Source organism: Rhinolophus sinicus, linkage group LG03 (assembly GCF_036562045.2).
Source record: "Rhinolophus sinicus isolate RSC01 linkage group LG03, ASM3656204v1, whole genome shotgun sequence".
NCBI lineage: Eukaryota > Metazoa > Chordata > Mammalia > Chiroptera > Rhinolophidae > Rhinolophus > Rhinolophus sinicus.
In genome coordinates, this window is record NC_133753.1 from 148,526,555 (window position 1) to 148,544,967 (window position 18,413).

Here is an 18,413-nt window from a genome sequence, read left to right on the forward strand (position 1 = left end):
CCATCCATATCAAAAAAGGAGAAGTATACAAAATAAAGTTTTAAAATTGTCAGATTCAATTACACATCCCAGGCTGAAATGAATCAATATCCCCAAACTCAAAAAAAGCTAAAGTGAAATTCACCACCTCCCCTTATCAGGATTGTCCCCCTGACGTCCTGTGGCTTACCCAGTCACTCAGGCGCACTCCTAGTCACCAGACCTTCTACTATCACCACCCTGACCTAATTTTTTGGTTTTTTGATGTCTGATCTTCTTTATTTGTTACTCTTAGAAAATCTCATTTTTGACTGCACTCAGACTTCGAAGCTCCCCGAGAAGACAGCCTATGTCTCTTGGCAATCTGTTCCTGGTGTTTTCCCTTGGCCTCCTTCATTCTCTTGGCCAAAAGTTTAGTATATTTTGTGGTCCCTTCCTTATTTTCCTTAGTACCCTGTGTCTTTAGAGCAATACAGTGACATTTGTGTTGCAGGACATGGAGAGTAACAAGACGCTGAACCTTGGGTGCTTTCGTGCTAGGTTTGTTACTGTCTTTGTTTAGGGACTTTCTCAACACATTGGCAGACATCATCTTATTCAGAAGGTTTTCGGATTCTGCTCGTTCTTTTGGGCCCCAGGCGACGAGGCACAGTAGTGTCAGTGAGACCAGGAATATCTTTCTCCCCTATTTTTACAATGACCAAGTTGAGAACATTCAGATTGGCATCCACAACGCAACTCCGAACAGATTTGCGCTTTCTTTCTCCAGTCCTCCTTAATTTATAACAGAAATGCCCCTCACTCAGGAGCAGGCAGACTCAGCCATGGGTCAAAATGCCCTGCTTCTTGGGGGAAATTTTGTCGTTCCCACCACTGATTCAAACCATATAACCCTTCCATTCTTCACCCAGCGCATCAACAGCAACGTCTGTGGCCATACTCTTCTCATGAGAGGTACGAAGTTTGCGTTCATCGCCCACTTCAATGAGTTTCTGGCAGCCAGGTGCTGGGAAAGACATGTTCAGCTTCATCCTGAAGCAGCTGATTGCTCCCAAGGTGCCACGAAAAAGAGCCTGACCTAGCTTTGTATCACATCATCTCTAGATTATTGCATTCGAGTCCTAACTGGTCGGCTGGTATCACATTTACCTCCTACTCTCCCCTCCCCGCAATTCATCCTGCCCATCTTTCTAGACTAGTTGTACTAAAAACTTTCATCATGCTATTCCCTGCTCAAAAATCTCAGTAAATTCCTTATACCTCCAGGATATAGGTATTTGAACTCTTTGAAAAAAGAGTTCAAAATCCTTAGCTCTGATTTCTAGCTGACCTTATTTAAAAGTACCTAACTCTACCCTACACTAACATGGTACATATCGGTTGTAACTGTATAATTCACTGTCCACTAAATATGTCGTGGGTATCATGAGTCAGGGCCATAAAATGAAAACAGATCATGGAATACAGAGAGATCACAAAAAAATGTCAGCCTACTATGCTGCATTTTCCTCATCTGTAAACCAGGGGTAATAATAGAATTTACCTAGTACAGTTGTTTGTGAGGATTAAATTAGTTACATTAAATGCTTAAGGGAATTAAATGTTTAAGTCTCTGGCATGTAATTAGTGCTCAGTAAACATTATCTGTAATCAGGACTCCACTACAATCAAGGGAGACTGGGTGTGGCCATTTTAACTGCTAGCGGTGTTTGGAATGATAGTGTCTCTAGACTGCTTTCCAAGAGATGCTGGCTTTGGCTGCCCCTCCATTGCCATTGGGCCCCTGTCTCAGACTCTGCAACATTCTTCTCTGGAATTTTCTTGTACCACCTCCTCCTCTGTATTCATGCTGTTCCTCCATTTAGAATGGTTACCACCCCCACCCCCACCTTACTCCACCTTTTCTGTATGTCTACATTCTACCTACTCTTTGAGGCTTAGTTAAAAAACCTCCATAATTACCATTTCTGACCAATTCAGTATTCATATTTGCCATCACTTCAAAAACATTAAGTTTAAGATTAAAACGCCAAGGGCTATTTCCTCCTAGGAATATGGCTACCATCTGAGATAAACACAAACTACTGACCGGCTTATATATTTCTACAACAATAAAAACAAAACCAAATTCTCTCTACGCTAAAATACCACTAAGCATAAGTATTCAATGAAGGTACTTTTTAAAAACATTCTCAGAATTTCAGTCCCTTACTACTATTTTTTTTTAATTATCAGTCACTGCTTATATCAGTGGTTCTTAACTCTGGACACATTTTTGAATCACCTGTAGGAACCATTTAAAAAATACTGATGTCACCCCATTGCCCGCTCTACAGAGACTCTGATTTAATTGTACTAGGGTAGGGTCTGAGCATTGCTAGGTTTTAAAAGCTTCACCCCAATAAATTTAATAAAATAAAAATTAAAAAAAAAAAAACAAAAAAAACTTCCAGGTGACTCCAGTATACATTCAGAGTTGAAAATCACTGGCCTGAACAATCCTAGCTCTGAAACTTTACATGCCTTTCTTGCTTACTCTGAACCCTTCCTAATTTGTTAGATTAGGCTGAGAGCCAAGACTGTCAGGTACATTCTACTCCCCTTCCTTAAACTTCTTAAACTTCAGTCTCTGTGAAGGGCTAGGGACTGCTGAGATCCTGAATTCCTTAGCTCTCACTACAGCCAGGTGGAGCCTGGGGAAGCCAAAGCCCGTGGGCCACTAGTCTTCAACAGCCAGTAGCCTCATCCATTTACTCCAGAGTGCTGTATCTAATACATTTTCTGCACATACCATGAATGAAAAGGGCTGGAAAGCAGTGGTATGAACTGGTTTCTCCAATTCCCTGGCAACTCTGCTCTCACTTATTTGCTTTGGTATTAAACTACTAAACTTAATTAGGAATGAACACTCTATCTTGGCTCTGGACCGAATCTTATTTTAAAATGTTTTTTCAGGCTCTTTTACATACCTAATTAAAGTGATTCCTCAGAATTTTCAATTCCTACTACTCTTTCTCCCTTCTATTTAACTTAGAAGCAGGATGAAATTAAAAATTAAGGTTATGACATGTATCTGGGAAGTCAGCATTTTGAATGCCCATGATTATAGTAGTATTACAAAAGCAATTATAAATTCAATTTAGAGTTAATTATTGATTGAATGTACTCAACCAGAGCAGTTTTCATTGCTAGCTAGAATGAGCTCATGAGTGCTTCTCAGAATACCCAAATGGTGATCTTAACAAGACAGAGCTACCAAGGTAGGTTCACTCAATCGTTTGCTTATTCATTCACTCATTTATTTCTTCATTTAGTAAACTTTCATGGGGTTTAAATACTAAGAATACAAATATAGACACAGTATCTTCTCTAAAGAAATTCAAACTCCAACAGGGAGACAGAACTAAATATTTTAATGCAGTGTATTAAGTACTATTACAGAAGATAGGCAAGATATAGTGAGAACATAAAGAAGGGAAGACTTCACACAGGAAAGATATTTGACTTGGATTTGAAGAAGAAATAGAAATTTGCCAAATGGATAAAGAGTGGAGATGATGTGAGGATGGGGAGGTCATTCCAGAAAACTGTCATAGAATCATCGAAATGTGCATATGAATAAATCAGTCTGTCTCACTGAGAAAACCGAAGTATTTTAGGATGTCTAGATTATTGGAGAGAAGCAAAAGAATAAAAGAATGACAGAGCCAACAAGAATCAGAGAATGACTATATTACCATTTGTAAAGCCATAGCCCAAGTATTCACATTATGCTCAATCTAAGGAAAGAATTTCCTTTAATAGAAGTGAAATGGTCCCATAAAGTTCAGAAATTATTGATTACTCAGGGACACAACTGTTCTCATCTATGCAAAAATGTATATGTCAGCTTTCCATATATAGTGGATATTGACTATGAATATCATCTCATTCATTCTCCTTTGATTCTCCCAGAACAACCTTTTGATTATTATTTGGCTTCCCATGTAGATTTATCTATGGGAGTGAGGATGAAAGACAAACTATTGGTGAAGTCATCTGGACCTGGGGCCTTCTTTGTGGTAAGGTTTTTAATTAGCAATTTAACAGTTACGTGACTCCTTGGAATTTCTATTTCTTTTTGTATCTATGATGGTATATTGTATTTCTTAAAGAATTGACCTAAATGTTTTAACCTAGATTTTTCAAAAAAAGCATTGGATTAAATTTGTTCATAATATCCTTTTAGGATCTTTTAAATTTTTGTAAGAGCTAAAATTTTTTACATTTTTAAAATTTCTGATATTGATTATTTTTTTTCTCTCTTTTTTTCTTTTATTAAGTATTGCCAAGTGTTATCAGTTGGTAATCTTTCCAAATAAAATTTGGCTTTATGTATTCTTCCTATCTCATAAATGTTTATTATTTCCTTTCTTCAACTTTCTTTGGGTTTAATTTGCAATTATTTTTCTATCTTCTTGAGATAGAGTCTTACATCATTAATTTGCACCTTTCTCTTTTTCTAATATATGAATTTAAGGCTATGTACTTCTCTTTAATCAAAGATTTTGGTGTATCACATAAAAATTGGTGTATAGTATTTTCATTACTATTAATCTCAAATTATTTTTGAATTTTCATTGTGATTTCTTATCTGACCCAAATTTTAAAGTATGTTTCTCAATTTCAAAATACATGGGGATTTCCTAGTTATCATTTTGTTATTGCTTTCTAATTTAATTGTATTGCAGCCAGCTAATTTATTTTATATGAAGTTATATTTCCAAATTTGTTGAGATTTACTTTACGGCTATATGGCCAAGTTCTTTTTTCTTTTTTAATATATTTATGTGTTCTTGAGAAAACTTGTGTCCTGCAGTTTTTCAGCAGCATTCTATATGTGTCAAGTAAGTCATCCTTCTTAGCTGTTATTCAAATCTTTTAATCTTTAGTTTGTCTGTTTGTTCTATCAGCTATTGAAAGAGATCTGTTCAAATTTCATATTATAATTATGAACTTGTCTCTCTTTGTAGTTCTGTTAATATGTGACATATATTTTGAAGCTATGTTATTAGGTATAAGTAAATTTAAAATAGTAATATCTTTCTGGAAAATTTAACTTTTAATCATAATGAAATGTCCCTCTTATCTGTAAATAATGTTTTTTTGTCTAAGTATACTTTGATATTAATAAAGCTTTGCTTTGATATTGATAAAACTATACCAGCTTGGTTTTGACCTATGTTTGCTTGGTATATCTTTTTGCATTTTTACTTTTAGCCTTTCTGTATTCTTATATTTATGACTCTTATAAGCAGCATAAATATTTTTTAAATCAATTCTGACAGTTTAAATGGAGCACTTAGTCCATTTAAACTTACTATAATTACCATATATTTGGGGTTAAATCTTCTTCTTATTTGCCTTCTACTTGTACTACCTATTCTATGTTCCTTTTCCCTCTCCTTTCTTGCCTTGTTTCGGATTGAATATTTATTTTCATTCCATTTTCCCTCTCCATTAGCTTGGCAGTTATATTTTACAATTCTTTTAGTGATTACCCTAGAGATTATAACATGCATTCTTGATTCATTAATGTCTAAAATAAATTGGTATGTTTTAATCTCTTTCAAGAGAACACAAGGACCATAAATCACTTTAATTTCAACTTACATGCTATTATAATTGTATATTTTAATTCTATAAATGTTTTTCAATCCCATGCACAAAATTTTATTGCTTTAAATTGTCAATATTCATTTATATTTACCTAGATACTGAACCTTTTTATTGTGTTTCATTTCTTCCTGCATCTCCAAGATTCCATCTGGAATCATTTTCCTTGTCTCTGAAGAATTCCCTTTCGTATATTCCTTAGTGTGAATTTGCTGGTGACAAATTCTTTCTACTTTTTTCTTCAAAAATCTTTTTATACCTCCATTCTTGACAAAGTTTTTTCAGGATACAAAATTCTAGATTGGCAGGTATTTCTTTCAACACTTTAAATATCATTCCACTGTCTTCTATCTTCCATTGTTTTGTTGATAAATCAGCTGTCAGTATAATGTTGATCTTCTGACGGTAATCTGGATTGTTTCCCCCTACCACCTAGCTGTTCCTAGGTTCTTGTAGTTGCCTTTAGTTTCAGAAGTTTTATTATCATGTGCTTGGGAATCTTATCCTGCTTGGAGTTTGTATGCCTTCTTGAATCTGTACATGGGTGTCTTTCATCATTTTTGAAAAACTCTTACTGCACCACACTCTGATCAAATATTGCTTCTGTCCCTTGTTTCTGCTTTTGAGATTCCAATTTTTAATAAATTAGAACTTCTTGCTGCGTCCCATCTGTGCCTCATTTGGATATTTCTTCCAATCTATTATCCAGTAATAATTCTGTCTTCAACTGTGTCTAAACTGCTACTAAATTCATCAAATGTATTACATTTTTTATTGTACTTTTCAGTTCTAGAATTTCCATTCTTTGAATTGTTTCCAGTTCTCTGAGAAAGTGCTCAATCATGCCTTTTATTTCCATATCCCCTCTCCCTATAAACAATTTATGCATTACATAAGCATCATCCCCCTCCAAGAGCCCTTCCCTTTCCATAGCAGTCCAGTGATGTCTCAAATAAGTATGACTATTTTCAGATGAGAGCTTGAAGGATTTGTGTGCTTTGCTATTTCTCCATTTCTAAAGTTCCCTCAATAAACCCTAATACTTATTTGCATTGTGCAACATAGTAGTGTGTATGTCCATGCACATGTATGGTGAGCTGGGAATGTGATAGTGAGAAGGGAATGTGATAATGCCTGAATGGTGTTTTGATATGCTTGCTGGTAATATTCTTATATTCCATGGTTAAACTGATGTCATATTTTCTAAGTTTTTTTTTGTTTTGTTTTTTTGTGAGTTGTATTAGTATAAATCAATTCTCAAGAGATGAATGTCATTAAATCTGCTGGAAAAAATCTAACTTCTGAAGTTTCAAAATGAAGTATCAGGTCCTAGAATACCAAGTCAAAAAAAAAAAATTACTGTTTCCTGTTTAAAGTAGTGATAACCCTCCCTAGATACACCCTGTTTTTCTTTATTTCACTTTACCTAAAACAGACTAGTAACTTAATGAAAATTAAATTATTAGTCATGTATGGAAAGAGCCTTGTAATATATTTCTCATTTTATAAGTAAAAACAGAAACAGAGAAAGGGAATACATATATATCCAAATTGAAATTTTTAAAAAGAAAAATGGCTTGCCCTCAAAGAGGAGCTACCAAAATAATAGTTTCCCTTATTTCATCAACATCTTTATTTTGTTTTGAAATGGTACTCTTATTTTTTACTTTAAACAACAACAACAACAACAAAAACTACATTTCTGAAGAAATGAAACATGTCCTCAAACTATTTTTATCTGAAAGCCAAGATTTGTAACTATTACATTTTGTTTCTATTAGGCTCAAGATTTGTATTCTTGGAACTGGTAGTCCCTTCCTATGACCAACAGCTAAAGTGACATTAAAGTTCCTTATAGGAATATAATTATGAACAATAGCTTAGATTTGCATAATGCTTTATTCTACTCTCAAGCAATCACAGTGCCCTAACCAGAAGTGTATCAAACAAAAGAAGGTAATGGGTAGGATTTTTCCCAACTAAATCTGTTAAAGTGCATTAAATATCAATTGTTATAACACAGCAATGAAGTCATATATGATCCTGCTTATATTGCAAACATTGAAAACATGTTTTTAATGCATAGAACTCAAGCAAGCTTGTGATCTTATAATACAAATTGTCAGTATTTTATGTGGGCCTTAAAAAAGAACTGAGAATTCTCAAGCATAATCACTAATTCTACAATTAATATTTCACCAAGAATTAATTGCATACTCATGTCCTTAGCAGAAAACCAATAATATGCACTGCTGAACAAAAGTAATATAAAGTAGCTTAGATTAAAAGGAGTTTATAAGCCATGAGGGAGTTAAGAAAAAAAATCCATGAAACTATGAATGAAAAATTATTGCGTAGGATTATCATGCCCTAATATAAAGTGCTCATTTTGTAGATATACTAAAGACCACCCCAGTCATTGTGGGTGAAAAGAATAAGTATCTTATTTTCACAATGACCAGATAAGCCTGGAAGTTAGGGCTCTCGACTATTGAAACCCAGTTCTTTCTAGTTTACCTTCCATTATTCCCCTTCATAAACCCTGTGCCCCAGCAAACATCAGCCTTACACCTCATGGCTTTGCTTACATCCTTCCCTTCACTTGGAATGAATTATCTCTGTAAATCCTGACTTTACACTCTTCAGAGACCAGCTCATATGTCAACTTCTCCATATAGCTGTCACTGATTCTGTGAGCCAAAAGTAATTTTCTTCCTCTGAACTTCTGGAATCTTAATGTTATCTTCTCCTATGACATTTACCACCCTACAGTAGAATTCTGTTTGCATATATCATAGCTACTCCGCCAGGCTGTAAACTATCTGTGAGCAGGGATCATGTCTTTCAGTGGTCCTTTTAAGGCCTCTCCTCTTAGGAAGTCTTTTCAAAACAGTCACCTTTGTTTTCAGAGGAACGAGTCTCTTACTTTGGCACACATGTTTCATCAGCTTCAGTAACATTTAAATCATGTAATAACAATAACACGTGCAACTAGCATAAAAAGGGTTGGGAATAATCATGACTGACCCTTAATAAAAATGTAGCTCAAAATAATGGGAATTAGACAGCAGCCTGCTATGAGGAGTGGTTAGCTTGCCTTGGGCATACAGTGTTTTACAGAGAAAATGGGGAGCTTTGGCAACTCCAGTCAATGAGGTTGAGTAGAAAGTCATTAAAAGACCTTATGTTACTTTCTCTGTACAATTTTTGTTTCCATTTATTAACACTTACACCCATGGAATTTATGTGTCATAATTTCAAAACTACAACACCTGTGTCATCATCGACTTTCAACTGATTTCAAACTGAAGCCCAAAGTCAAGATTCATTCATTGAACAAGTATTTACTGAGCTCCAATTACATACTAAGCACTATGCTAGGCACGATTTTTTTTACAGCAAGATAACCACTTGGTGCAAATTTCCTAAAAGATCTTTATAGTTCACTTCAAATCAACAAATTTGGTCTGAGCCATGGATTTGTGGTAGAACAATGAATTAATTTTTTTCTTATTTTATTCTCTGGCAATCTAGGATATCTTTCCATGTTGCTACTAGAGGCAGCTCCACAGTACAACACATTAGGTACTTGCCTAAACCCTCACCTGTACAGCAGCATTACTAGCTAGACACAATCAACTTTCTCCCAGCCTAGCTTGAGAACACTGTTAGTTGTGAACACTTTCCTGCTTCATTCATACTAGAGTGTATGAGTAACCTATGCAATATAAAGATTCACATCTTTTTTAAGCTTTTTTAAAGTAGGTCTTTATCTGTAAAATCTCTAAAAATACATGATAGCAATTTATTTAAAATTATTAGTTGGGACACTAATTTCTCATTCCAGGTGTTTTTCTATGTGGAAGGACATCTGTCAGTGTAACACTCCTTCCTGGCCTAGCTTCTCTATTCGCTCTTCTCCAATTTACTCTCTTCCTTGTACCGTTAAGTTTATAAGACAGGTCCTTATGTGGAGGGGCTTGTAGTTCTTCAGAGCCTGTGACTAGGAATACAAATCTATTTATTTCTGAATATATATCAATCTGTTTATTTATTAGAAAGTGCATAGTTGTCTATACCCAAGCCCCATTCTCTGATATCATCAGCTTTATCAGTAATAAAGTTGACAGTTTGATCTCTATCTGCCATTCCTTTGATGTATCTACCCATTGTCTCAGAACTTAGGCAGGAAAAAGAGGGCCTGGTGTAGTAATTCTATTTGCCTAAGTTCAGTATAAATAAATGGCCACATGTACAGCAGGTGATAAATCCTAACGGATATCACTTAACATCAAGAACAGATATGATGGCTAATCTACATATCCAACATAAACTGGTATGTGGACCAATCCAACAAAGCGAAATTCACCAGTCAGAGCTCAGCAATCCCCTGATCACACATGGGTCTCCCTCACAAGCACACAGGCATGTACACATCTTCCTTTTCACAAGCTTTCAGAACTCCAGAACCATAGTGATGATACGGGATTAACACTGTGCGCACTTTCTAGGAATTTAAGAGACTAGCATGTAGGTATATCTGCAAACAGATCATTAAAGTACAGTGTGACACATGAAATAACAGAAAGAATGTGCAAAAGGCATGAGCTATGGATGTACAGAGAAGGAAATGTTTTAACTTCGGAGTGGACTGGGGCAGGCTGTGTGAATACATGTGTGAGAGGAGGGGTCTGGAATATAGTCAGAGTATAAAAGGCTGATGTAAGGTTTTGTGAGACAAAAGTGAGTTTTCTAGGAGGAACAGGTTGGGTGTGGTTGGGGGCAATTCAGGTAAAAGGAACATGTGCAAAAGGAGGGAAGAATGAAACCATATGGTGTCTGCGTGTGGTGTGGGGCACCTTGCAAAAGTCTGTAATCTTTAAAATCAAAAGACCCGGTGGTATATAGGTTAGTATTATGTAGATGTTTCCAAATACTACTCCAACCCTCAAGCAGATTGAGAAAATACCCATCATCCTGTCTTTCCCAGAACTTCAGATGGTCCGTATAATGAGTTAATGATGGGCTACACATATGTATACTTGTTATTAACAGCTGAGATCATTTGAGTCGCTGAGTGTCTAAGACACGTGCTTGACCTTAACAACCAGGATTAGACAAAGAAGTGATCTATTTGAAAGTACCAGTGATTATCTTCCTTCTTTCTTACTCCCTCCCCTCTCCAACCAAAAGAAAATGTCTACCGGTAGTGTAGTGGGGTTACAGGACCCGTGAGAACTCTAGAATTATGGGAGCCATTTATCTGCCCAGAGTTAAAGACTGATATGGGTTTTGAAATTAGCGATCATTTTATAAAAACATAGGGAGCATCTGTCTATTGGGGGTCTAGCCATGAGTTGGAGGCTATGACTCAAATTAACTGCAGGCAGATGTTTGAATCTACCAGAGATAAGTTCAGTATGATTTTTTGACTTTATGATGGTGCAAAAGGAAGACATATTCAGTAGACACTGTACTGCAGATTTTTAATATTGAACTTTTCCTGGGCTAGCAATATTCGTAATGATAGCCTCTCAGTGTTGCTGGGCAGTAGCAGCCAGCGGCAGCTCCCAGCTGGCTGTGGGATCACAAGAATAAATAACCGATACTCTACAATGTAAGTCGTTGCCAGTGTTTTTTGGATATTGTTTCCGAGCACGTTTAAGGTAGGCTAGGCTAAGCTATGATGTTTGATAGGTTAGGCGTATTAAACAATATTTTCAACTTATGACGGGTTTGTCAGGATGTAACCCCATCACAAGTCAAGGAGCATCTGTATAAAAACTCATTCACTGAATTCTCCACTATTATAGAAAACAAAGGGCAAAAAGATGCCAGGCCTAGAGAACCAAAAATAAATGAACTATAGTGTGACAGGGCTGGTTCATAGCTTAGTAACTACTTCAGACAAGAACATGGGCAAGTCAACTACTTGTGGTGCTGGGAGCTCCTCAGCTGTGGCACTATTGATATTTTGGACTACGTAAATTCTTTGTTAGGGAGGAGCTCCCTGTGGGTTGAAGATTTTTAGTAGTACCCCTGGCCTCTATCTACTAGGTGCCGTTAGGACCCCACCTGCCGTGGTGACAACCAAAATATCTGCAGAATTATACCAGCTGAGAATCACTGGGATGGGCAGACCCAAGAATGAGGGGGAAAACCACCAACCATGGACAATATTTACCTTGGGTGAGGATGTAAATGAAAAACCATGGAGGATAAGAACATTTTTTATTTCCTGGGATTCCCAGCAGAGGAGTTCAACACAGGCTTAGCTCTTTAGCACTGGAATTTTTCAACAGCTACTGAGTATTAGCACAGAACAGAAAGGGTCTCCCACCAGATACTGCTGTCAAATTCCTGTGAAGGTTGAGTGGTGGTTACTAAGAGACAGAGCACTTAATCTGAATAGAATGTGTCAGGCTGGGATCTTTTTAAAATATATCAGTGAGGCAGGAGACACTTCTCCCCTGCTGTTCCACAATTTTTTTTTTTTTTTTTTTTTACTACAATTATACTAACTATAAAAGCATGAGGGCTAATTGGTCCAAAAAGTAGAAGAAATTTGATCAGGTTTCTTCATTTCCCTAGTGACTCTCCAGCAATTTTTCTTAAGTTTGCAACAGAAAAAGAGTCCTTAAGTTGTGGCCTGGAAAATAACAATACATTTAAAAATAAAACCCAACTCCTCTATTAGATGAAACGAGGGATTGTCCATATATCAACATAGTATATGGCAGCACTTTTTTCTCTGTCATTTTTTAAAGGAAATAATAACTAAAAAAAACACACACACAGCAACATCTCACTCCAGCAGATGCTGCTGAGATAAACAGGGAGTATTGTAAAACCTCCCAGCCCTGGGGCTTCCAGAGGGAGAACTCTTCTTCCTGTGCTAGCGGAGAAACTTGGGGTGGTGGGTTGGCTCTCCTGGGCATGTTTGGAGCAACCTCACAAAGAAACCACCATAAGAGCACCCTCCAACTATGGAGAGAACGTCCTTTAGAATCTTCTGTGCCTTATATATAGAAAAGGAGTGCAAGATGGAAGGTGCAGAGGAGTTAGAGCAGAAAATTCTAATTGAGCAACAACCACACACCTTCTCTGTAATTTCCAAGTGCTCCTCTATTGATTTCTGATCTAGTCCCCCAACTAATTCTGCCAATAATCCATCAAGGACAATTAATCATTATGTCACAGTTACTGATAAATCCTCCGACGTTTTCTGCTAGATCAACTCTGGATGATAACTCACTAACACCATTACCTTTGTGGTTTCAGCAAGAGCAGTGTTAGCAAGTGTGTCTTCTTGTCCATACGTAAAATGTTTAGAAAATTTCCCAATCTCTATTTTTTTTTATTTTTTATTCTCAAACCAATGATCTATAAAGGTTGGGTGGGAAACTTTATCGTTTTTCAAATGAGTTTATTTCCCTCTCCAGTGTGACCTTAAACCTGGAGGATTGCAACCTGAAAGATTCATCTCTCAAGAGCACAATTTACAAAGTCTGGTAAAAAATCAATATTGATAGCTAAACTTGGCATCTCTCCTCTGTAACTTTCTAAGCAATTGTCTAGGTATTTTACATTTTTATGCTTGTTCTACCAACTTTAGTAGTTATTACATTTTAATCAAATTCTATCATGTTAGGTTGTTGATGGGTGCTTGGTTCCCACAAAGTTGAAAGCACATCAGCAGCTGCCTGGCTAGACCAAAAGTTACCAGGTGAGAAACATCCAGAAAGCTCAAACACCACCACTAGAAAAAAAGAAGAAACCTTTTACCTACAATATAACGCAGACAGTAAAATCAACATCATAAAGGGAAGTTAAATTCCAGAGGGAAAAAGAAACAGATTAAATAAAATTCCTGTTGATATACTAGAAAATAACTTGCCAGTAGCTTGCTCTAGCCTTTTGTTTGTTTTGTTTTGTTTTGTTTGTTTGTTTTTATTAGTTTCAGGTGTACAAAACAATGTAATAGGTAGACATTTATCATTTATATCCCTCACAAAGTGATAACTCTCCTCCCCCAATCTACTACCCCTCTGACATCGCATACAGCCGTTACATTTCCACTGTCTCTATTCCTTAGGCTGTAGTCCACTTCTTGTGACTATATACATATATATATATATATATATATATATATATATATATATATATATATAAAATTATAGTTGACATTCATTATTGTTCAGCTTCAGCTTCAGGTGCATAGGAAACTTTTCTTATTAGGGAGTCCAATTCAGGCATGGTGTAGATGCCTGATCACTGCCTGCTCTAGCCTTTTTGTTTCTGACTGTATAATCTTGAAACTGGAAGCCAGCAAAACAAATTCAATATTTTAATTCATTTTTATGAGGACTATGTTGGAATAAATAGGATTAATGTAAAACTCTGCATCCCCCAAATCATTTTTATAAGTTTAAAATCACTTAGATCTCTTTCAGCGGTCCTAAAAATTAAGATGACTTTCTCATAGTATACTCTTATTCATCACCCACAAAAGAGAAAAATCCAGCAAAAAAAAAAAGAAGATATATATGTGATGTAGTAAAATATTTTAAAAGGCATAACACAGGCAACTCTTGCTAATACTTTTCTCTCTGTTCCTCAGTTGGATCCAGGTGAAAGCCAATATTTTTAAAGATAAAGGTTTTCCTAATTGCCCAATATAAATTTCACTGTAGAATATATAGGAAAACAGAAAAGCACAAAAAAGATAATAAAAATAATCAGTAATCCCGAACACTTGAAGGTGGCTACTTTTGATATGTTAATGTATTTCCTTCATCCTCATTCTATCCTGTGATGTGCTTTTTTTATTTTTTTTACACAAATGATATGTTTTGCAATGTGCTTTTTTTTTTTTCTTTTCAGGAGGGCACAGCTCACAGTGGCCCATGTGGGGATTGATCCAGCAACTTTGGTGTTATTTAACACCACGTTCTAACCAACTGAGCTAACCGCCACGCTGCCATGTGCTTTTTAAATTTAAAAATATATCCTGTAAAACAGAAATTTCACATTTTTAAAATAATTCATTTAACAATAAAGTAACTCATTACGTGTCAACATTAATAACGTATTTTACAAAAACTACTTCTATTTTCCAAATTAAACAACAAAAATAAAAATATTTAGTTTTAAAAGTGACACTGTTTTTTTATTTTTGAGACTACTCTTAATGTTTGGCTTAACGGAAGACAGATAAATTCTCATTCAAAATATAGATGTGTTCTGTTAATAGAAGTACATAAAGAAAACCTAACCTCACACAGATATGTAATTGGGAAAGGGAAGAGTAATTTTCAGATTATTGTGGATATTTTTCTTTATATCCCACCAAAACAGGACAAATGGTAGTGTTTTAAAGATTAGTTACAATATGGAAGCTAAAAAACAATAAAAATAAAAATAAACTTTTCGTACTCTATGGTCTCACGAGAAAATGAAAATGGAAAATACAAATGTCTTAGTATTACAATGAAAATAGTTTTGACCTTGAGGACACCCGGAAAAGGGACCACACTTTGAGAACCACTGTTCTACATCTTCATATTTAATGGTTAACATAGCATTCCATCATAGGATCTAACACTTCACCTAATACCCTGTTGTCAAACATTTAAGTTGTTTCCAAGTCTTTGCTATGATAAAAAAACATCATGACAAACATCTTTTTTCTGTACATTTGTTTTCTTAGAATAACACCTTAGCAAATAGAAATTATGGGTCAAAAACAAAACTATTTTTTCAGGATTTTTATACACATTGCCAATTTTTGCTCCAGAAAGATTTATTAATTTGCCTTCCTATCAGTAGCCTGTACAAGAGCCTTCCATTCTTACCCAGACTCTTATCAACTTTGGGTATCGTGGGAGCCCTGCCTTGAGAGTTGCTTTCAGAAAATCAAAGTGTGGCTGAGCTGGCTACTAGTGAGCTCATTTTCTTATATATAATGCAATACTCGAGATTGAATGAAATTCTCTGCTCACAGAGTACTTCCCTGATAATGGTCCCACAATGTTTATTTACTGCTACTTGGCATTATTACAATTAATAGTTGCCACGTGTCTTCTACTTGCCAGTAAGTTTCTAGAGACAGAAACCATGTCTCATTATCTTAGTATGTAGCACAGTGCTGAGCCCATGGGGTAGACAGCAGAGGATAATGGTGGAAATAGCATTTTCCATCTCAGAGAGACCTGGGTTTAAGCCCAGTCTTCACACTAGCTGTGTGAGCTTGAGCAAATTACTTCCTCTTCCTTTCCTGATCTTGAGGACATCATCAGTTAACAGGGAGATTAATAGCTGTAGTACTTCATTAGGCAGCTGTGTTGAAATTATATGGGTATAATAACTTGTCCAATACTTGGCAAATAACAAATGTTCCATATTCTTGTTCTCTTCCTTTTTCTTTCCAATGTTGAATTAACCTTGTGAAGTCCAAACTTGGAGGTTCTACAAATCCACTTTGATTTACTAATAAGACTACACTTAATGAAGACAGAAGCCATCTCTTTATCAATGATTACCTCTGGAAAAGGTAACTAAGCAAAATTGAGGAGCTTTCTAATTATTCTTTCCTGCATCACTCAATCATTACGCATTCTCTCAGTCAGTCAACATCTATGAGTGTGTGTCCTATGTGTTCCAAAGACAGATTACACATAGTCCCTAAACAAAACAGAAATGTGAAATGAAATCCTTTTCAGTGCCAGAATGCTACTTCTTTGATCATGTTGAAATCTGAATTCAGAGAAAAGCCATTCGTAAAGTTATGCTGAGAGAGCTGTTCCAATTTTATATCTCAGTGACAGCTGTACATCATCCCTGGCCCTATTCTGGTTCAAAGCTGACAACTATTGCAGTCGGACTTTAAGACTAGCATATTTTAATGTGACCCTGAAATGTCTTCAAATACTAACAAGAAAGCTTTGACATTTTCTGACAACCTGACCAAGGAAATTAGAGAAAAGACACTAGTGAGATAGGTGGAGTCCAGGTTGAAGTTTACTCCTGGTTTTACCTCAAAATTAAAACAAAGTACAAATCAAGTGCTTCTGGGAGTATATCCCAACTAAGAGTTGGTGTGAGGAGTGGTCACTAGGGAATAGCATTGATAAAGATGGCAGTATAAACCCAGAAACCGCTCAAGTTAGTGGTCCTGACAGGTAATATTGAAGGGAGGCAGGAGAACTGACACTCATGCACGCTCTACTCTGCTCCAGGAAAACATGATATCCTTGTGCATTCTCATTCTCATTCCCACCCCTCGGTCTCCCCCCCTCCCGCCTCCCGGACACACACACCCCTACATTTTTCAGACGCTGAGGCTCCAAGAGGTCAAGTGATTCTCACCAGCATAGTCGGGAGAACTGTGAGTGCTAAGGCTTTAACAACTCCAAGAGAGATTCAAAGAAAGCTGATCCTTAAGGTCAAATAGAGATGGATCAAGAACTCTTTGCTACCAGCACCTGGATGGTATATGCTAACGTTGTTAGGTCATTACAAACCGCTCTTCAGGTCTATAACTCTATGTTCAATAGGGTTTAAAATATTTGCAATGGAGAGGCATGTGGGTGGGAAGAACTATTCAGCTCTGAAGTAGGTTTTTAAAATTTTGCTGGCACCGTGTTTCCCCGAAAATAAGACCTAGCTGGACAATCAGCTCTAATGTGTCTTTTGGAGCAAAAACTAATATAAGACCCGGTCTTATTTTACTATAATATAAGACCAGGTCTTAAGACTGGGCATAATATAATATAATATAATGTAATATGATATAATATAATAATATAATATAATGTAATGTAATATAATATAATACAATATAATATAATATAAAGACTGGGTCTTATAGTAATTTTTGCTCCAAAGGATGCATTACAGCTGATTGTCCTGCTAGGTCTTATATTCAGGGAAATGCAGTAGTATGTTGTGGTGATGAAGGACTAATGGCAGCTTGGGGTTTCAATATTGTCACTACTGATGTTCAAAAGATTCCTGATTGTGAGGGAAAAAAAATATTTCTGGAAATGTGGGACATGACTCGACCTTTAGGGGGTTCTTTTGATTAGCCCCGGGGAAGAGTACATGTTTAGCCAAGGTCTGTAGGAGAAAAAAAAAAAAGAGTTGTTAGAAATGTTAAGAACAGTTTAAGGCACTCTTGGTGCTAAGGAACAAACACCGTTAAACTAGCTTAAATAGAGGGCATTTATCTTAAGGTAATAGAGATCTCTGATGGATTCCAAGGGCAAGAGCTGTATCCAAGCCTCCCAGGGAAGAGGAAACAGGAAAACCATCAGCAATCAAGGACGTTCGCCTCTCCCTGCCCCTCAACTCCCACCCCAAAATCCCTTTGTTTCTGTTGCACAAGGCTCAACAACACTGCTGTCAAATGGAGCCTTCAGTCCCAGAGCCTACAAACTTGTCTTGGGGTTCTTAGTTTTTCTTTGTCACAGACAATTATTCCCCAAGCAGAGGCTGCTGCCTTTCTGAAAAGGTGTTTTATTACTTCTCTTTCTTCCAATCTCTATATTCCAGTGAACAAAGATGGTGGGAAAAGCAATACCACCTCACCTCTGCCTGTCGGCATGACTTGCCTTGATGAAGGATGGAACCCTTCCTGAGTGACAGGATAGATTCAAACGGCTTTCACTCTCTCACGCATGGGCAGACAGTGAGGTGTGCTCCCAGAATTCCGAGCCAGAGGCACTCCTTGTAGGTGCTGTTTTGGGTGGACTGTTTTAAGGTTTTAGAAACTCACTTGG

At 36.4% G+C, this 18,413-nt stretch overlaps 1 protein-coding gene and 1 pseudogene across 2 annotated transcripts in view; both read right to left on the bottom strand.

The window, feature by feature from the left end:
• The window catches only part of CMYA5 (cardiomyopathy associated 5), a 93,206-nt gene that overhangs the window by 55,589 nt on the left and 19,204 nt on the right, over positions 1–18,413 (bottom strand). The window lies entirely within an intron of this gene.
• LOC109445656 (small ribosomal subunit protein eS6) lies at positions 207–1,122 on the bottom strand (annotated as a pseudogene).